Source organism: Pteropus alecto, unplaced genomic scaffold, assembly GCF_000325575.1.
Source record: "Pteropus alecto unplaced genomic scaffold, ASM32557v1 scaffold50, whole genome shotgun sequence".
Taxonomy (NCBI): domain Eukaryota; kingdom Metazoa; phylum Chordata; class Mammalia; order Chiroptera; family Pteropodidae; genus Pteropus; species Pteropus alecto.
In genome coordinates this window covers 17057507-17067849 of record NW_006431918.1, presented here as the reverse complement: position 1 = coordinate 17067849, position 10343 = coordinate 17057507, and the positions used below count along the sequence as shown (strand labels likewise).

The window sequence follows — 10343 nt, the reverse complement described above, 5'->3', positions numbered from 1 at the left end:
GAACTCTTTCTTTCATCTATTTGAAAGAATTGTTGAGAATTGAAAATTATAGCACCTTGTGGATAGGTCTTTGAAAGGTGGGTGAGAGAGAAAGAGAGAGAGAGAGAGGAAAACAGAGACAGAGAGACAGACAGAGACAGAGAGAGTTTAGTAGATGGCTTTCTTCTTAACACCCTGATTCCATATACATTTGGTTGCGTTTTTAAGTTTATTAAGCATTCTAAGTCCTTAAAGAGTAAGCGATTTGGTTAAGGTCAAGCCACTCAGTGGTATATCAAAAGTAAGCAAGACCTACTCCTTCCTTGGGTGGGTGGGGTTTGAGAGCTTGTGAGGTATGGCAGTAAAGGGCCTCTTGTCATGTATGACCCTTTGACTGGGTTACATACTTGTGCCACCGTTGCGCTCTAGAATGCTGGAAGCTCTCACTTACTCACAAGTGATGGTTGGAAAGGGATGTGGGGCTCCCTCACTAGGATGTGAGCATGACGACCAGCTAAACAGCTCCCCAGAGGCACCTTTGGTAGTTAATGAATCTTCCCAAGAGGCTCATTCACCCCCGGGGAAAGACTTGAGTACCAGAGAGAATAGTTATTTATGTAGAGCCCCAGATATGTCAGAGAGACCGTTGAATATAAATTCAAGGTCTAATAACTTTTATTACCTATTAACAGCTGAGATATTGAAGGTCTGTGAACACTGAAATCTGAAGCTACCGAGAGCTATGTGTCTACAATATTTATGAGGCTTTCATCCTATCACCAACTTCTAACTTGAAAATCATTGAAAATAGGAGGAAAAGAAATAGAACTTTTTCATCTTATTATTTACTCTAAAGATTATTCTATGGGGCCATCAGAATAGAGTGTTCCTATTCTTCTATTTCAAGCATAGGCCAGAGAAAAGAAAAGAAAGCTGAGAGCCTAGTCTTTGGGCTTAGCTTTGTCTAGAGAGGAAATCAGAAGGGAGTGAAGAGCAAGGCCAAATATGAAAGTCTATTTGCCTCTTAGATATAAAAGAGCGCCCCAAGTTTAGAGCCAGATCATATTAGAACTAGAATGAGGCATAGATCTAATACACTTAATACCACCTGTCAGTTTACAGACAGGGAAACCAAAGTCCAGGATAATCTGGAGAGGTGCCCAAGGCCATATATCCAGCTAGTGATGGAACTGGAATCAGAACCTTGTTCTCTTGTCTCTCTGGCTGTTGTTGATTTTGTGAGATGACTGTTGTCATCCTTCATAAATGCCAACCTGATACTTGCTGAGAAGTTAAACCTGTTAGGAAAGAGAAGCTGGAGGAAGGATGATGCACCCTTGCAGGGCTGAGTGCAACTTTAGTAAATGTGGAAATGGTTGGGATTGTACTTCAAATGCCCAGATGTTTTAAGAGTCAGGGTGGTTTTTACATTCAGTTTATCCCTTCTAGAAAGTGTGCACGTGTAGGTGATGGGCATGGTAGGGGGAGGGTTTCATTAGACATTGTAGAGCCCCAGGTAGAGCATGATACAAAATAAATATTTATCTATATAAAATCAATATATTTATGTGAATATACAATATATTCATATAATTATATTTATATGTTTATAAATATATTTATACAAAATATATTTAGATAAAACCCCAGATAGAGCACCATACAAAATATATTTATACAAGAGCTTAGGACTTGATTCCTGCTTATATATACAGTGTTTATAAACCACTTGAGGGAGGGAGAACCATTATATGAGTAAGCATGAGAGGGTGATGACTCACCATCTTATAGGCAACCAATTCTTAAGTGATGTTTTTGAAGCTAAAGTGTAGCCCATTTTTCTGATCCTGAAGTGAACCAGCTTCCATGAGTCACTCCAATGAGGAAAACTGTTTTGTTTCATTAAGATGGCATATTTGGCTTATAAGGAGATTTAAGAGTCTTAAATATATAAGGCTCCTATTTAGTAGAAGATAAAATACTAGTGGTCTACAGACAAATTTTTCAAGCTCACACTTTTTGTCCAGAAATTGCCATCATATAGTTATATCAAGAATATACTGCAAAATATTTTTTCATTGACACTATAGGCATTTTTCTTTTTCAATCAATTTTCAGATGTCTGCTCTTTTCTTTCTTGTGTCTTCCAGGTCCAGACATTTATTTGTTATATGACCCTTTAGTGTCATTTTAATAATAGAGATGTTATGCTGCGTGCTCTATGTTTTACAGAGAAAGACATAGCTTTCTCTGATGGAGCATACAATCCTGTGGGGGATGGGAAGAGCAGGAGAGGGGAAGGAGGTAGGAGGGGATAAGACAGGTACAGAGATTCCTTTACCTCAAGGCAGGGTGTAACTAGAGGGGTCTTCAAACATGCTTTGTGAACTAGAGATTGAGTCCACTTTGAATAAGCCTTGAGGAAAGAAAGGGAGGAATAAGGAAAGGCTACCCATAGAAGGTGGAATTTGAACTGGTCCTTGAAGAATGAGTAGGCACAATGTTGCAAAGCTGAGAAGTGTATCAGGGATGAATGAATGCTCCAGACTGACTGGAAAGTAGGTGACTTAAGGGAGCTGGCAGAGATAAGATTGAAAAACTGCTCTGAGAGAACTTTGTTTGAGTAGAGTTTGGACTTAAGTTGATAGGAAATGGGGAAGCCTTGAAAAATCACTAAGCAGAGGAGTGATATGCAGTCAAATAAACCATTGTTTTCCTATGTGGCACTTTTATTAGAAATAAACAAATGATAAACATGCTAGCTGATGTGGAGCTCTTATTCATATAAAGAATGATGAAAGTTGTATCACATTAGTCATGCGATAAATAATATTTCCTACACTGTCTACATATTTGTCTCTTTATATACAACTGTTGTTTGTATCAATGGCATAAGGGCTGTAAAGTACTACTTAGGGAATCATCAAAAGGAGACATGTGCACCAACATGGATGAACCACAAAAGAATTGTGCTAAGTGAAAGAAACCGATTCAAGAGATTGCATACTATATGAATACATTTATATGACATTCTGAAAGGGGCAAGACTATGCAGGTATAGAATAGATCAGTGGTCACCAGAAGTGAGGGGTGGGGAGAGTGTATGACTACGAGAGGTCAACATGAGGAACTTCTTTGGGGTGTTGGAGTGGTTCTGCATCCTGTGTGTGGTGGTAGCTATAAGAATCTATGCTCATATTAGAGCGCATAGAAATGAACATCAAAAATCATACTGTGTGTAAATTTAAAACATAAACGAATAAGAAAAAGAAGTTTCAACTATGTTTAGATAGTTCTCTAAAAATGTTTTTTTGTTATCCAGTTTTTCAAAAGCTGGCAATTTCTTTGTGGTTTATATGACTAGTCTATATAGATATATTTAATTAATATATAATTAATAATATAGTAATATATAATTAATTCATACAGTCATATATACATAATATACCAATAATTAATTGATATAGTAATATTTTATGCAAATAACTCATACATAGTAATATATAATTAATTATATATTCATGCATAGTAATATAATTAATATAGTCATATATAATTATTTATGTATTAATATATATTTAATTAATCAGAATAATTAACTAAATATGGCGATAAGAAAAAACTTGCTATATTTTCTGAAATATTCAAGAACTTTATGAGAGGTCTCACTGGCCCTGTTGTAGTAAGTAGATGACACTCGTGAATAGCATGTTAATTGTTTTTATAGTGACATCTCTTGAACTCTTTTATATTTTAAGAATTTTGTTTATACTTTCTTCTTCCAATCTTGCTTGTGTTAGAAATTTGCTTAATAAACTTTTTGATTATAGTCAGATTAAATGTAAACCTTAGATCAGATTGGATCTCACAGATTTTGATTCAGTGGTATTCAAATAAATGAGGTTTGTTTTTGAAATCTGGTTGCTATAAACACTTTTCTATCAGTAGAGAATCTCAACGATAGCTGACTGTGTTTTCAAAGTATAACTATAATAGCATATAATCCAAATCAGAGTTTCAAATCACATTATCAATGTGCTGAGGAAGGAAAGTAAAGGGCTTTCTTGTTTGTTATAGCTCAGGATAAAAAGAGAGACTGCCCTATCATAGATTAGAAATTTGAAAATGATTTCATTCTGTTTCCTTTGAAGCTTCTTTCCAGCTGCTCTAACTCACTATGTGTTTTTGACTAAAAAAGTGGTTGATGATTCTTTTAAAATAACACAATCCCTTTTAACTTAAACCTGTGTTTAACTCTGTAGAATAATAGATTCCGGGATTTCAGTGTTGTGTTCCTCAATTCCACTGTGATTACAGTTTGCATGTTAACAGGGGGTGCGCTCCCAGGGGTGGGGGTGTCCCAACCAAATCTAATGTCTCCCTGAGAGGCAAAGGGCTGCAGCCACAAACCACATAAAGTCAGTGGCTTGAATGGAATGAACAATTTGGACGTCCATTGGTGTTTTTGTTTTTTGTCTAATGAATGGCTATCACTGATTATAAAGGGCAATTTTATGTTGCCAGAGCTATTTTAAAGTAGTAAAATTAGGTTGTCGAGATTTCAAGGTCCTTAAAATGTTCCAGGGCCCTGCCTTCATCAGACATAATTTGAACATCTTCATTTGTAAGCTTTATTTCTACCACAGAAATAGTTTTTATTTCTGCACCCCTGTAGTTAGATATAACCCTGCCTGAGCTTTCACTGTATTCTGACTTCCCCCATTCTCCTTCATATACACAGCTGCAGAACTCATTGATGAAGCAGGGATATTTAAAATTCTCGAATGGATTCTTATTGTTCTTTGAGTAAAATCCAAAATCTTCAACAAGACTCAAAAGGCTGGAACAACCTGGCCCTTGCTTACTCTTGCAGCTGCATTCTTCCTGCTTTAGTCCTTCCCTTTAGTATCTCCTTTCTTAGAGCCTTGGCACAAGTTCCCACCACCTGGAATGCTCCTTCTAGAACGTCATTCCTCACTCAGTCTTCAGATCCCTGTTTGAGCATCCTTTCCCGTAGGAGACCTCTCTGAGCCCTCAGACTGAGTCTGAGCCCTCAGACTGAGTCAGATCCCCTTGGCATTAATATCTTTTATTTCTCCTTTGTAGCACCTGTCGAAATTATAATCAAGCAATTACTTATGAAATTATGTGTTGACTGTCTTCTCTGATAGAATGAGCTCCATGTTTCTAAGGAATATTTCTGATTTGTGCACTGATGTTTCTTCAGAGCCCAGCTAAGTGTCTTGATTGTAGCTTTTGTGCAATGAAATATTTGTTGAATAAATACATGGAAAACCAAGGCACACCATAATCTTAAGTATAATTAATTTTTTTTAGTTTGACTATTAAATGATTCAAATGGTAAAGTGAGAAGGAGCACTGTTGATTCTAGCCTGTGAATTCATGGGTCCCATTCTCAGAAACATGGACTTCATACATTTAGAACAGTGGCCAGAAGTCTGCATGTGTAATGAGCATCCTGGGAGATTCTGTTGCAGGTGTTTGAGGACTGCTCTTTTAAAAGCACTACTGTGAGATGATGGTTTTCACATAAAACCTTCCCTACGTTATATTAGCAACTGCATTCATGGAAGCAGTTTGGATATGGTGACCAAATTCAATATAGCTATAAGGTTGGAAACAGATTTACAATCTTAAAGAAAATTTGGAAATAAACCCCTTATAACTGAGTAGTCACTAAAATGTGGAAATAGTTGAAAAAGTTAATTATAAAATTGGGCTTTAACATTTATCTAAATAGTAAATAAGTCTGTGGTTTCCGGCACCCACTGGGGGTCTTAGAACACATTTCTTGCAGATAAGAGGGGACTACTGTATTGATTGTTGGTAGGAGGGCAAAATGATACAACCCTTATGGGAGCAATTTGGAAACACCTATGAAGATTAAAATGCATGTCCTTTTTTCACCCAGAAATTCTATTTACGTTAATTTATCCTGTAAATATTCTTGAGTACAAATAAAAAATGTGCATAAAAAATAGATAAATAAATAGTAAACAAACCAAAAAACTTAATGCTCTTCAAATTAGTAGACCAATGAGTGTTGTTGTATATGATAGAATATATAAACCAGTTACAATGGCAAAAGACTAATTTTTTGAAATTATGACTTTACAGAAAACCTGACTTCACGCCTCCCTCCCACCAGCACGGGCAGTAGTGCTACACATATTTCTGCTCGGGAACGCTACTGTCACTTCTGAGACATACGTCGGTGTGTGTTTTAGGCAGGGTGGGGACAGTTTTATACATCTTCCAGGATGACCACCCAATTTCACCTAATTTCGCACCAGGGGATAGTCATTCTGAGTCAAAAGATTATGTTTTCCCCCTTATTTAAATTTATTCAACTTGAGGAAAAATTCAAAGCAAATTGTATCTTCTGGGCTTTTGCTTTAATGGGACAATGTGAGGGGAAGAATATAAAGAGTATGACTTAAGAGAATGAGCTACTTTTGACTAGTCTGTTTCTTTATTATATTTTTTTGTTAGAGGTGACATAAATGCACTCTATCATGTCTTTTTGAGAACCTTTTCCATTGTAACTATCTGGAAAATTACCACTATTTAAATTAAGCATCCTGAAAGAGATCAATTTACTCTCTCTAAGCTATATTCTGTGTAGCAATTATTGCTTGAGAGATTTCATGCGAGCTCCCAGATTTGTCAGTGCTCAGTACTAAAAATTCTATTCTAGGACTCAGCATCCAATTTATATCACATAGCCTGCTGGTTGCAGGTTGAGTTAAAATCTAACAGAAGAATAAAAATGACATAACAGGCCATGTTTGAATTGTCATTGTGACTATCTTTGTTCTAGAATACATTTGTATTTAGTTTTGGATTCTGAGATAACACATTTGTTTAAAAAAACATCACTTCTTGGACTTCTGTATCAATGTCCCTTTAAAATTAATGTGTGTGTGTGTGTGTGTGTGTGTGTGTGTGTGTGCGTGTGTGTGTGTGTGAGGCGGGGATAGTGAAGATAGCTTTATATTTCATTGAGTCTTTTCAATACCATCATCTCTTTCAGTTATCGGAGGCCTACCTTTGAAGTGAAGGTGTCATTGAATGTGATCAATCATTATTCTGAGTTAAAGTGTCCAGGTATCAATATATCTACATTGATCCTTCAGTTAGCAGCTGTTTTCAATATTATTGACAGTGTTAAAAGTCATTAGAGGGATAATCTGGCAGGACCTGGCATTTAACCAGAAAAGATACAATACTGAGAAGATAAATTTCGCATGTACTCTGACACTCAAACTTACCTGTTTACTATTCAGAGGCATGGCAAACCCATTGGAATCCTTTAGGTCCTTCTCATTTGATAGAGAGATCAAAAGCTTGGGAAATGGTTGTGGTGATGGAATAAGCATAATTATCTTATGCTACTGTAACTATATCTGGCATATGTGTGGGCCTTTCACCAGGTGGAATCTATTTCCTAAACTCTTTTGTTCTGAGAATAAAAGACGGCAAGCTTGCTTGAATCAGTGTTGTCAACAGGGAGCTATCCAGGGTGCTGGACAATTCTATCAGCACTTGCTGACCATGTAGATCTGACTGCCGTTGTTTTGCTGCTCTGCTTGCCTTGACACTTGCCATTTTGTTAAAAAGGAGTCAACGCCTACCAGTTGCCTGAACCAAATTCTGTCCTGCTAGTCTGACCTCTGCCTGACCGGGCCTTGTCTAACCTTTGCCTCACCTGACTTGTGCCTGTTGTAGCTGTGACAATGTCTGCTGTGACAATTGCTCTAGTAATACTCTAGATCGATGGTTTCTAAACCTGGATCTACATCAGTCATTTATATCAAGATGAGAATCTCTGGGAGTGAGTGTAGGAATTTGAGGTTTACTGTCTTAGATTAATTTCTTGGTTCCTTTCAGAGTTGGGTCTAATTCCTCTTGCTTTTCTCTTTCACTCAGTGGAAAGGAAATTGTAGATCTAAATGTTTTCGAGGAATGATTGTAGAAAAGTGTATTCAAAAATCCATATGCAATGAAAAACAATATGGAGATTCCTCAAAATATTAAAAATAAAACTACCACATGATTCAGTAATCCTGCCCCCAGTATTTATCCAAAATACTTGAAAGCAGGATTTTGAAAAGATATTAGCATTTCCTCTGTTCATTGCAGTGCTATTCACAATAGTCAAGATATATGAACAATCTAAATGTCTATCAAAGGATGAATGAATAAAGAAAATGTGGTATGTACATAGAATTGAATATTATTCAGCCTTAGAAAAGAAGGAATTTTGACATGCTACATAGTGGATGAAACTTAAAAGGGAAGTCATGCTAACTGAAATAAGCCAGTTACAAAAAGACAAATGCTATATGATTCCACTTCTATAAGGTATCTAATGTAGTCTAACTTAAAGAAACAGAAAGTAGAGAGGGGGTTGCCAGGGGGTAGAGGTAGGGGGAAATAGGGAGTTGTTTTTAATGTGAATAGAGTTTCAGTTTTGCAAATGAAAAAGTTCTAGAGATCTGTTCCACAACAATGTGAATATATTTAACACTACTGAACACTTAAAAATGGTTAAGATAGTAAATTTTATTCTATATGGTTTTTTTTTACCACAATAAAAAAAATTTAAACCCCATACCCTGAGACATATTATATCTGGGGCAATTTAGTTCAAGGTATAAATGAGTAAATTGATTGATAAACAAATCCACATAGGCTCTAATTACCTTAGATATCATAGGAATGCCACACTATTTCTCCCTCTTGTCACGAGAATTTTAATACTTCTGCTCACAGTATCTGTTTTTGAGTATGGCTGCTTTATAGGAAAGAATGTTCTAGAAATGTTTTTTTATCTATATCTTGTATCAGACCTTAGGGAATACTAGCACTCTCATTTCTCTGGGTCACACTTTAAATTAAATTGGTTTAAATTCATTGATATTATTTGATTTTGTTTAAAACATATTTAATTCCAGCCTAAGTTTTGGAAAACTACAGAGTTGAAAGAGCTTTTAGCAACAGAAAGTAAAGTTTACTGGGTCACTATTAACCACTAGTGTTTAACATGTAAGCAAATGTAATGTGAAAAACTATTTTAGCAAACAACAACTTCTCACAAAATTGATCTAACTTTCCCTTTGGAATGTCTAGGGAAGTCCACGTATTCTTGACTAAGTCTGACCTCTTCCCCACTAAGCCTACCTTAAAACTCATATGAACCTTTGATTTAGTTTTACAGCTCTACTCTTCAGAGCTATTGAATAAATAACTCCTGGGGGTATAGCTTGTAAGAAGCCATTTCTAAAATGAAAAGAAAATCAAGCTCTCTGACTATCTATGCCAAAGTACTTGTGACAATGTTAGATTTCTATTCAAGTACAAGCAGAAATTGCTGGTTGTGGAGGTACTAACTTGGAGAAATACTCACATTCTAAACTCAGGTGGACTATGGCCATGCCACCCTGAACACGCCTGATCTCATCTGATCTCGGAAGCTAAGCAGGTCGGGCCTGGTTAGTACTTGGATGGGAGACCACCTAGGAAGACCAGGTGCTGTAGGTATAAAAAAAAAATAAAAAAAAAGTCAAAAACTCAGGTGGAGTGCAATTGGTGGCCACTGGCTGTCACATCAAGACAAGGCACATCCAATTTCCTATCAACATAAGTTACCTCCCAAATTTCTCAGAGCCATGTGCATTCTTGCTAAAGCCGGTTGACTCCAAGTACTCTTTACTTTAGGCCCATTCAAACCTTGCAATCTGATTCCAGAGTTGTGATTCCTTCTTGCCTTTCCTCATTTCCGAGCTCAACTAGGTCCTCCAACTGCTTGGCACATACCTATGGATGTCTGGACACCTGTTTCTGTCCAGGAAAACTGAGGACTGCCTAACTTGCCATTCTCTGAGGGAAGTTGTACTGACCTGAGTTAAAATTTTCTCACTAAATATACTTACAGACATAACTTGGAAATTCTAAATAATAGAATCTGAGATAACTCTGGGAGAAATTTTATTTCTATCTCAATCTTAGATGTCAGCATCACAAAATATTTTATCACTAGCCAGTTATGACTCCATCTCCACCTCTATTAAGATATATGTTTAAGGGATTAAAAGTGATTACTTTCTATCCACATCAATTCTTTTTCTATGTCTGTCCTAGACTGATGAGATTATAAAAGAATGAGATGAAGTGGGACTTTAAACTTTACTTTTGTTTTTTTTTTGTTATCCAAGTATTTTTTGTAAACCGTGGGTATCTTAAAGACAGTGATTTTATCTCTCGTATCGATTGAGTATTGATAATCTAAAATTTGCTTCACATTGGGGCAAACCTAGCTGTGTCATCCTTCTAGCTCATGA

General features: G+C 36.3%; 1 pseudogene; it reads left to right on the top strand.

Moving 5' to 3' along the window:
- The first annotated feature begins 9425 nt into the window (after positions 1–9425).
- On the top strand, positions 9426–9543 carry LOC112475187 (annotated as a pseudogene).
- The last annotated feature ends 800 nt before the right edge of the window (positions 9544–10343 follow it).